The sequence below is a fragment of the Euprymna scolopes genome, chromosome 46, assembly GCF_053919585.1.
Source record: "Euprymna scolopes isolate OS-2025 chromosome 46, ASM5391958v1, whole genome shotgun sequence".
Lineage (NCBI taxonomy): Eukaryota > Metazoa > Mollusca > Cephalopoda > Sepiida > Sepiolidae > Euprymna > Euprymna scolopes.
In genome coordinates, this window is record NC_136527.1 from 120,829,674 (window position 1) to 120,842,109 (window position 12,436).

At 20.5% G+C, this 12,436-nt stretch overlaps 1 long non-coding RNA gene across 1 annotated transcript in view; it reads right to left on the reverse strand.

Moving 5' to 3' along the window:
- Window positions 1-11,473, reverse strand: part of LOC145270600 (uncharacterized) — a 128,679-nt gene extending 117,206 nt beyond the window's left edge. The window contains exon 1 of the long non-coding RNA XR_013865463.1: window positions 11,208-11,473. This is a non-coding gene — a long non-coding RNA (uncharacterized LOC145270600). The remainder of the gene's footprint in view (window positions 1-11,207) is intronic.
- Window positions 11,474-12,436: the final 963 nt, after the last annotated feature.

Consider the following 12,436-nt stretch of genomic DNA (forward strand, 5'->3'; position numbering starts at 1 on the left):
TAAATGTTAAAATTCAAATTTATATTTGATACCATAAGAATATTGTTGGCTTTTTTAAATGTTAAGATTCAAATTTATATTTGATACCATAAAAATATTGTTGGCTTTTTTAAATGTTAAAATTCAAATTTATATTTGATACCATAAAAATATTGTTGTCTTTTTTAATGTTAAAATTCAAATTTATATTTGATACCATAAGAATATTGTTGGCTTTTTTAAATGTTAAGATTCAAATTTATATTTGATACCATAAAAATATTGTTGGCTTTTTTAAATGTTAAAATTCAAATTTATATTTGATACCATAAAAATATTGTTGGCTTTTTTAAATGTTAAGATTCAAATTTATATTTGATACCATAAAAATATTGTTGGCTTTTTTAAATGTTAAAATTCAAATTTATATTTGATACCATAAAAATATTGTGTGCTTTTTTAAATGTTAAAATTCACATTTATATTTGATACTATAAAAATATTGTTGTCTTTTTTAAATGTTAAAATTCCAATTTATATTTGATACCATAAAAATATTGTTGGCTTTTTTAAATGTTAAAATTCAAATTTATATTTCATACCATAAAAATATTGTTGGCTTTTTGAATGTTAAAATTCAAATTTATATATGATACCATAAAAATATTGTTTGTTTTTTTTAATGTTAAAATTCAAATTTATATTTGAGACCATAAAAATATTGTTGGCTTTTTTAAATGTTAAAATTCCAATTTATATTTGATACCATAAAAATATTGTTGTCTTTTTTAAATGTTAAAATTCAAATGTATATTTGATACCATAAAAATATTGTTGGCATTTTTAAATGTTAAAATTCCAATTTATATTTGATACCATACAAATATTGTTGTCTTTTTTAAATGTTAAAATTCAAATTTATATTTGATACCATAAAAATATTGTTGGCTTTTTTAAATGTTAAAATTCAGATTTATATTTGATACCATAAAAATATTGTTGGCTGTTTTAAATGTTAAAATTCAAATTTATATTAGATACCATAAACATATTTTGGCTTTTTTAAAAGTAAAAATTCAAATTTATATTTGATACCATAAAAATATTGTTGGCTTTTTTAATGTTAAAATTCAAATTTATATTTGATACCATAAAAATATTGTTGGCTTTTTTAAATGTTAAGATTCAAATTTATATTTGATACCATAAAAATATTGTTGGCTTTTTTAAATGTTAAAATTCAAATTTATATTTGATACCATACAAATATTGTTGGCTTTTTTAATGTAAAAATTCAAATTTATATTTGATACCATAAAAATATTGTTGGCTTTTTTAAATGTTAAAATTCAAATTTATACTTGATAACATAAAAATATTGTAATCTTTTTTAAATGTTAAAATTCAAATTTATATTTGATACCATAAAAATATTGTTGGCTTTTTTAAATGTTAAAATTCAAATTTATTTTTGATACCATAAAACTATTGTTGGCTTTTTTAAATGTTAAAATTCAAATTTATATTTGATACCAGAAAAATATTGTAATCTTTTTTAAATGTTAAAATTCAAATTTATATTTGATACCATGAAAATATTGTTGGCTTTTTTAATGTTAAAATTCAAATTTATATTTGATACCATAAAAATATTGTTGGCTTTTTAAATTGTTAAAATTCAAATTTATATTTGATACCATGAAAATATTGTTGGCTGTTTTAAATGTTAAAATTCAAATTTGTATTTGATACCATACAAATATTATTGGCTTTTTTTAATGTAAAAATTCAAATTTATATTTGATACCATGAAAATATTGTTTGCTTTTTTAAATGTTAAAATTCAAATTTATATTTGATACCATGAAAATATTGTTGGCTTTTTTAATGTTAAAATTCAAATTTATATTTGATACCATAAAAATATTGTTGGCTTTTTTAATGTTAAAATTCAAATTTATATTTGATACCATAAAAATATTGTTGGCTTTTTTAATGTTAAAATTCAAATTTATATTTGATACCATAAAAATATTGTTGGCTTTTTTAAATGTTAAAATTAAATTTTATATTTGATACCATGAAAATATTGTTGGCTGTTTTAAATGGATAAATTCAAATTTGTATTTGATACCATAAAAATATTGTTGGCTTTTTTTAATGTAAAAATACAAATTTATATTTGATACCATGAAAATATTGTTGGCTTTTTAATGTTAAAATTCAAATTTATATTTGATACCATAAAAATATTGTTGGCTTTTTTAAATGTTAAAATTCAAATTTATATTTGATACCATAAAAATATTGTTGGCTTTTTTAATGTAAAAATTCAAATTTATATTTGATACCATAAAAATATTGTTGGCTTTTTTAAATGTTAAAATTCAAATTTATATTTGATGCCATAAAAATATTGTTGGCTTTTTTAAATGTTAAAATTCAAATTTATATTTGATACCATAAAAATATTGTTGGCTTTTTGAATGTTAAAATTACAATTTATATTTGATGCCATAAAAATATTGGTGGCTTTTTTAAATGTTAAAATTCAAATTTATATTTGATACCATAAAAATATTGTTGGCTGTTTTAAATGTTAAAATTCAAATTTATATTTGATACCATAAAACATTTGTTGGCTTTTTTAAATGTTAAAATTCAAATTTATATTTGATACCATAAAAATATTGTTGGCCTTTGTAATGTTAAAATACAAATTTATATTTGATACCATAAAAATATTGTTGTCTTTTTTAAATGTTAAGATTCAAATTTATATTTGATACCATAAAAATATTGTTGGCTTTTTTAAATGTTAAAATTCAAATTTATATTTGATACCATAAAAATATTGTTGGCTGTTTTAAATGTTAAAATTCAAATTTATATTTGATACTATAAAAATATTGTTGGCTTTTTTAAATGTTAAAATTCAAATTTATATTTGATACCATAAAAATATTGTTGACTTTTTTAAATGTTGAAATTCAAATTTATATTTGATACCATAAAAATATTGTTGGCTTTTTTAAATGTTAAAATTCAAATTTATTTTTGATACCATAAAAATATTGTTGGCTTTTTTAAATGTTAAAATTCAAATTTATATTTGATACCATAAAAATATTGTTGGCTTTTTTAAATGTTAAAATTCAAATTTATACTTGATAACATAAAAATATTGTAGTCTTTTTTAAATGTTAAAATTCAAATTTATATTTGATACCATAAAAATATTATTGGCTTTTTTAATGTTAAAATTCAAATTTATATTTGATACCATAAAAATATTGTTGGCTTTTTTAAATGTTAAAATTCAAATTTATATTTGATACCATGAAAATATTGTTGGCTGTTTTAAATGTTAAAATTCAAATTTGTATTTGATACTATAAAAATATTGTTGGCTTTTTTGAATGCTTAAATTCAAATTTATATTTGATACCATGAAAATATTGTTGGCTTTTTGAATGTAAAAATTCAAATCTATATTTGATACCATAAAAATATTGTTGGCTTTTTTAAATGTTAAAATTCAAATTTATATTTGATACCATAAAAATATTGTTGGCTTTTTTAATGTAAAAATTCAAATTTATATTTGATACCATAAAAATATTGTTGGCTTTTTTAAATGTTAAAATTCAAATTTATATTTGATAACATAAAAATATTGTAATCTTTTTTAAATGTTAAAATTCAAATTTATATTTGATACAATAAAAATATTGTTGGCCTTTTTAAATGTTAAAATTCAAATTTATATTTGATACCATAAAAATATTGTTGGCTTTTTGAATGTTAAAATTCAAATTTATATTTGATACCATAAAAATATTATTGGCTTTTTTAAATGTTAAAATTCAAATTTATATTTGATACCATAAAAATATTGTTGGCTTTTTTAATGTAAATATCAAATTTATATTTGATACCATAAAAATATTGTTGACTTTTTTAAATGTTTAAATTCAAATTTATATTTGATACCATAAAAATATTGTTGGCTTTTTAAATGTAAAAATCAAATTTATATTTGATACCATAAAAATATTGTTGGCTTTTTTAATGTAAAAATTCCAATTTATATGTGATACCATAAAAATATTGTTGGCATTTTTTAAATGTTTAAATTCAAATTTATATTTGATACCATAAAAATATTGTTGGCTTTTTAAATGTAAAAATCAAATTTATATTTGATACCATAAAAATATTTTTGGCTTTTTTTAATGTTAAAATTCCAATTTATATGTGATACCATGAAAATATTGTTGGCTTTTTTAAATGTTAAAATTCAAATTTATATTTGATACCATAAAAATATTGTTGGCTTTTTTAATGTTAAAATTCAAATTTATATTTGATACCATAAAAATATTGTTGGCTTTTTTAAATGTTAAAATTCAAAATTATATTTTATACCATGAAAATATTGTTGGCTGTTTTAAATGTTAAAATTCAAATTTGTAGTTGATACCATAAAAATATTGTTGGCTTTTTTGAATGTTAAAATTCAAATTTATATTTGATACCATGAAAATATTGTTGGCTTTTTGAATGTTAAAATTCAAATTTATATTTGATACCATAAAAATATTGTTGGCTTTTTTAAATGTGAAAATTCAAATTTATATTTGATACCATAAAAATATTGTTGGCTTTTTTAATGTAAAAATTCAAATTTATATTTGATACCATAAAAATATTGTTGGCTTTTTTAAATGTTAAAATTCAAATTTATATTTGATACCATAAAAATATTGTTGGCTTTTTGAATGTTAAAATTCCAATTTATATTTGATACCATAAAAATATTGTTGGCTTTTTTAAATGTTAAAATTCAAATTTATATTTGATACCATAAAAATATTGTTGGCTTTTTTAAATGTTAAAATTCAAATTTATATTTGATACCATAAAAATATTGTTGGCTTTTTTAATGTAAAAATTGAAATTTATATTTGATACCATAAAAATATTGTTGACTTTTTTAAATGTTTAAATTCAAATTTATATTTGATACTATAAAAATATTGTTGGCTTTTTAAATGTAAAAATCAAATTTATATTTTAATCTATAAAAATATTGTTGGCTTTTTGAATGTTAAAATTCAAATTAATATTTTATGCCATAAAAATACTGTTGGCTTTTTGAAATGTTAAAATTCAAATTTGAATTTGATACCATACAAATATTGTTGGCTTTTTTAAATGTTAAAATTCAAATTTATATTTGATACCATAAAAATATTGTTTGCTTTTTTAAATGTTAAAATTCAAATTTATATTTGATACCATAAGAATATTGTTGGCTTTTTTAAATGTTAAGATTCAAATTTATATTTGATACCATAAAAATATTGTTGGCTTTTTTAAATGTTAAAATTCAAATTTATATTTGATACCATAAAAATATTGTTGGCTTTTTTAAATGTTAAGATTCAAATTTATATTTGATACCATAAAAATATTGTTGGCTTTTTTAAATGTTAAAATTCAAATTTATATTTGATACCATAAAAATATTGTTGGCTTTTTTAAATGTTAAAATTCAAATTTATATTTGATACCATAAGAATATTGTTGGCTTTTTTAAATGTTAAGATTCAAATTTATATTTGATACCATAAAAATATTGTTGGCTTTTTTAAATGTTAAAATTCAAATTTATATTTGATACCATAAAAATATTGTTGTCTTTTTTAATGTTAAAATTCAAATTTATATTTGATACCATAAGAATATTGTTGGCTTTTTTAAATGTTAAGATTCAAATTTATATTTGATACCATAAAAATATTGTTGGCTTTTTTAAATGTTAAAATTCAAATTTATATTTGATACCATAAAAATATTGTTGGCTTTTTTAAATGTTAAGATTCAAATTTATATTTGATACCATAAAAATATTGTTGGCTTTTTTAAATGTTAAAATTCAAATTTATATTTGATACCATAAAAATATTGTGTGCTTTTTTAAATGTTAAAATTCACATTTATATTTGATACTATAAAAATATTGTTGTCTTTTTTAAATGTTAAAATTCCAATTTATATTTGATACCATAAAAATATTGTTGGCTTTTTTAAATGTTAAAATTCAAATTTATATTTCATACCATAAAAATATTGTTGGCTTTTTGAATGTTAAAATTCAAATTTATATATGATACCATAAAAATATTGTTTGTTTTTTTTAATGTTAAAATTCAAATTTATATTTGAGACCATAAAAATATTGTTGGCTTTTTTAAATGTTAAAATTCCAATTTATATTTGATACCATAAAAATATTGTTGTCTTTTTTAAATGTTAAAATTCAAATGTATATTTGATACCATAAAAATATTGTTGGCATTTTTAAATGTTAAAATTCCAATTTATATTTGATACCATACAAATATTGTTGTCTTTTTTAAATGTTAAAATTCAAATTTATATTTGATACCATAAAAATATTGTTGGCTTTTTTAAATGTTAAAATTCAGATTTATATTTGATACCATAAAAATATTGTTGGCTGTTTTAAATGTTAAAATTCAAATTTATATTAGATACCATAAACATATTTTGGCTTTTTTAAAAGTAAAAATTCAAATTTATATTTGATACCATAAAAATATTGTTGGCTTTTTTAATGTTAAAATTCAAATTTATATTTGATACCATAAAAATATTGTTGGCTTTTTTAAATGTTAAGATTCAAATTTATATTTGATACCATAAAAATATTGTTGGCTTTTTTAAATGTTAAAATTCAAATTTATATTTGATACCATACAAATATTGTTGGCTTTTTTAATGTAAAAATTCAAATTTATATTTGATACCATAAAAATATTGTTGGCTTTTTTAAATGTTAAAATTCAAATTTATACTTGATAACATAAAAATATTGTAATCTTTTTTAAATGTTAAAATTCAAATTTATATTTGATACCATAAAAATATTGTTGGCTTTTTTAAATGTTAAAATTCAAATTTATTTTTGATACCATAAAACTATTGTTGGCTTTTTTAAATGTTAAAATTCAAATTTATATTTGATACCAGAAAAATATTGTAATCTTTTTTAAATGTTAAAATTCAAATTTATATTTGATACCATGAAAATATTGTTGGCTTTTTTAATGTTAAAATTCAAATTTATATTTGATACCATAAAAATATTGTTGGCTTTTTAAATTGTTAAAATTCAAATTTATATTTGATACCATGAAAATATTGTTGGCTGTTTTAAATGTTAAAATTCAAATTTGTATTTGATACCATACAAATATTATTGGCTTTTTTTAATGTAAAAATTCAAATTTATATTTGATACCATGAAAATATTGTTTGCTTTTTTAAATGTTAAAATTCAAATTTATATTTGATACCATGAAAATATTGTTGGCTTTTTTAATGTTAAAATTCAAATTTATATTTGATACCATAAAAATATTGTTGGCTTTTTTAATGTTAAAATTCAAATTTATATTTGATACCATAAAAATATTGTTGGCTTTTTGAATGTTAAAATTCAAATTTATATTTGATACCATAAAAATATTGTTGGCTTTTTTAAATGTTAAAATTAAATTTTATATTTGATACCATGAAAATATTGTTGGCTGTTTTAAATGGATAAATTCAAATTTGTATTTGATACCATAAAAATATTGTTGGCTTTTTTTAATGTAAAAATACAAATTTATATTTGATACCATGAAAATATTGTTGGCTTTTTAATGTTAAAATTCAAATTTATATTTGATACCATAAAAATATTGTTGGCTTTTTTAAATGTTAAAATTCAAATTTATATTTGATACCATAAAAATATTGTTGGCTTTTTTAATGTAAAAATTCAAATTTATATTTGATACCATAAAAATATTGTTGGCTTTTTTAAATGTTAAAATTCAAATTTATATTTGATGCCATAAAAATATTGTTGGCTTTTTTAAATGTTAAAATTCAAATTTATATTTGATACCATAAAAATATTGTTGGCTTTTTGAATGTTAAAATTACAATTTATATTTGATGCCATAAAAATATTGGTGGCTTTTTTAAATGTTAAAATTCAAATTTATATTTGATACCATAAAAATATTGTTGGCTGTTTTAAATGTTAAAATTCAAATTTATATTTGATACCATAAAACATTTGTTGGCTTTTTTAAATGTTAAAATTCAAATTTATATTTGATACCATAAAAATATTGTTGGCCTTTGTAATGTTAAAATACAAATTTATATTTGATACCATAAAAATATTGTTGTCTTTTTTAAATGTTAAGATTCAAATTTATATTTGATACCATAAAAATATTGTTGGCTTTTTTAAATGTTAAAATTCAAATTTATATTTGATACCATAAAAATATTGTTGGCTGTTTTAAATGTTAAAATTCAAATTTATATTTGATACTATAAAAATATTGTTGGCTTTTTTAAATGTTAAAATTCAAATTTATATTTGATACCATAAAAATATTGTTGACTTTTTTAAATGTTGAAATTCAAATTTATATTTGATACCATAAAAATATTGTTGGCTTTTTTAAATGTTAAAATTCAAATTTATTTTTGATACCATAAAAATATTGTTGGCTTTTTTAAATGTTAAAATTCAAATTTATATTTGATACCATAAAAATATTGTTGGCTTTTTTAAATGTTAAGATTCAAATTTATATTTGATACCATAAAAATATTGTTGGCTTTTTTAAATGTTAAAATTCAAATTTATATTTGATACCATAAAAATATTGTTGGCTGTTTTAAATGTTAAAATTCAAATTTATATTTGATACCATAAAAATATTGTTGGCTTTTTTATATGTTAAAATTCCAATTTATATTTGATACCATAAAAATATTGTTGGCTTTTTGAAATGTTAAAATTCAAATTTATATTTGATACCATAAAAATATTGTTGGCTTTTTTAAATGTTAAAATTCAAATTTATATTTGATACCATAAAAATAATGTTGGCTTTTTTAAATGTTAAAATTCAAATTTATATTTGATACCATAAAAATATTGTTGGCTTTTTTAAATGTTAAAATTCAAATTCATTGATTTTTTTAAAAGTGCCATCCTATTTATTTTTTATTTACATTCTATTGTTGAAAATTTCTCCACTGAAAGGTAGAGGCTAACAAGGATTTTGCAACAATGGTTTGTTGCGACCTGTGACTAGGTAAAAATTGTAGAACCTTGTCGGTCTGGTAATAAGGGTAACGATTCAATTTCCTTCAACTCCAATCCCAAACTGAAATCACAACCAAAATTCAGTTCACTCCATCCCTCTTATAATCCAGTTAGCCAATCAAATAAGTTAAATGTAACATCTACCAATATAAAAAGAGGCATCGCCCACACAAAAGGTTTTTGCTGCCACTCTTCCTGAGAGTCGCAGGTAAGTGCTTCAAGTTTTCTCAACACTATAAAAATAAAGGAAATTTTAAATCCGGGGACATTTACTTATACATTATATATTTTTAAAAAGGACACCTCCACTTACTAATAATAATGATATTATTTAGAAAGCTATTCTTAACATGAGAAATTGGTCCCTGCTAACTAATTTGTACTTTCACCTAACAATTGAAACAAAAATAGGCATTTTAGACAAAAAAGAAAAAATGAGGTCAAAATCAAATGCATCACCAATGATTGTTACCAAACGCAACATAAGTAACTCTTCTACCTACTGTGATGAGTTTGTTTTATATTTTAACTTATTTTGAAGCGTTTATTTACTTGAAAAAAATTCGTGCTGAATCTCACATTAGAATTAGAAAAATTGGCTGATATAAAACATCTATGATTTAAGTCCCGATAATCATTTAAAAATCAATAATTAAACAAAATACTGGTAGAAAACCACCAAATACATGTCACAATTACACTTTGTACGTTATCTTTGGTTTATTAAATTGTTAAGTGGAAGTACAGAATAGTTAACAACATATCGGATATAATACCCATCGAAAAAACAAAGCAAAAACTGATATGACCTCCTCTCTACAGATATTATCGATTGATTACTGGTGTTGAACTGTTGAAGTTGGTGCTCGTTTTACGTTAAATTTATACAGAAAATATGCACTTGTTCAGTCCATGGGCTTCCCCTTTGTATATGCTGCAGTTAGTAATAATATACCCCTTGTTCAGTCCATGGGCTTCCCCTTTGTATATGCTGTAGTTAGTAATAATATGCCCCTTGTTCAGTCCATATGATCCCAAAACATGGGACTATCGACGACTTAATGCCATGACGGTACCTGATCGTTATCCAATCCCTCATATACAGGATTTTTCTTCCCTTCTGCATGATTGTAAGACTTTCTCCAAACCAGATTTAGTTGAGGCTCACCATCAGATTTCAGTGAATCCGGCTGACTGTGGTAACAAATCCATTTGGAGCGTTTGAATTTTTATCTATACTTTCAGCTTACAGATTTAAATATTTATTATTTCATTCTTTTTTTTTCGGATATTTTAAAGCTGTTGAAACGTAGTTGCAAAAATAAAGTCAATTTTTTTTAAAGGAGTAAATTACGTTTGGTTAGATTGTAAAGTTTTACAACTATTGTTTCTATATTAAATTTCTGCTAGTTGGTGATGATTAATTAATGTGTTCATTTTATGTAAATTTGTAAAAGTGATCCCCATTCTAAAATTTAAAATATTAACATTAAAAATACAAAAGAATTCTACAGCGAAATAATAGGCAATATAAATATATATATATATATATATATATATATATATATATATATATATATATATATATATATATTTGGCAAAACCTAAATGTCAGGGTAAATAATGTAATTTTAGATTTTTGATGCGTCTTTAAAATAGAGTTTATAGATCGACCTTTAAACATATTGCGTTTTAAGATAAACATTATTACGTACTAAACTGTAATTTCGAAAATGATTATATTTTTAAAATTACGTAAATTCACCGAATGAAAAGTTATTTATAGGTAAAATAACTTTTTCGAAAAGTTAGGTAAAATTGCATAAAGTAGACAATGAAGATTTAACACACTCGGAACGCAAACTTTAGAGTAAACCAACATTTGTAATCTTTTTTCTAAAAATACAAAAGCAGTTGTTCAATTCGATGAGTTTTCGTAATTTTTTCGTATTTTAAATTGGATTGCAGTAAAAATGTTTTTAATGTTTAAAATTATTTTAAAAGGTAAAAAAAAACTTACCTTTCATTTCAGGAATCCAATGCAATGTGTTCAAAACAGAAAATTAAAAAAAAATGAATTCGTTTTTTTTTTTTATTATTTCAAAACAGAAAAATTGTTTTGTTTGTTATGATTTCTTTAGTAAATTGATACAACTTTTGTTTTGTGTGTTCAATTCATTAAGAAATAAAATATATGAAAATATAAAAGAATCAAAATTGAAAGATGAAAAACACGATTTAAACGTGAAATTATTTAAAAAGAAAATCAACTGCTAAAGAACAAAGGATTTAGGTCATCATGAAACGGTGTAATCATTATTTTGTTCCTCGTGTAAAAATGTCCATTTATTAGTTAAATGTGCCGAATTGTTTTTCTATCAAGTTGAGATTATTTTTGTGAATATTTAAGGTTTGTTGCAATTCATTTGGTAAAAATTATTTTTTTAAATAAATTTATAAAAAAATATGAAGATTTATTTTTTTTAAATTCATTTTTTTTAATAGAATTTATTTGTCAATACTCAAGGTTTATTTCGATTTGTTTTGTAAAATTATTTTTTTATTATACAATTTATTAAAAAAATATATGAAGATATTTATTTTGTAAAATTCATTTTTATATACAATTTATTAAAAAAAAATATGAAGATACGAAAACCAAGATGGTTTCTAAGATTTAACATTTCATTATTTTTTTAATTAACATTTAAGATGAGAAGAGAAGAATTTTATTCACCATTACCTGCTGATCAGCGCAGTTAGTCGAGGCACACACTATTTGGGGGGGGGGTAGCTGTGCATGAACGTCTGGAGCATACTTTTTCACTCACATCTCTCTCGCCACTCTGAAATCGACGAAACCATCTCCCAATTTTACTGACATCAATATTTAAAAAAAAAAGCTTGTGTATATATTATTTCAAATAAATAAATTGTTTATTATTTTTAAAAGAAAGCTCTGCTTATTAACTTCTGTTAACTTCTGAAATACTGATATTATTGTTTACGTATTGTTTGCGTAGTAACATCGGTGATTAGCCTTCGGGTCAAGATCAAAGTGTAGTATCTGTTCTCTCAGTTACTAAACTTTCCGCCACCGGGCTTTCGGGCTAGGTTAAGGTGTTTTCATACTAACTTTCGTTAGCAAGGACCGACCCCTCCTTTGGGGAGTCAGGACCTAAAGGACCGACTCCACATTTGTGGGAGCTTGGACCTGGAAACCGATCCCCTTTTTTGGGAGACTGGAAT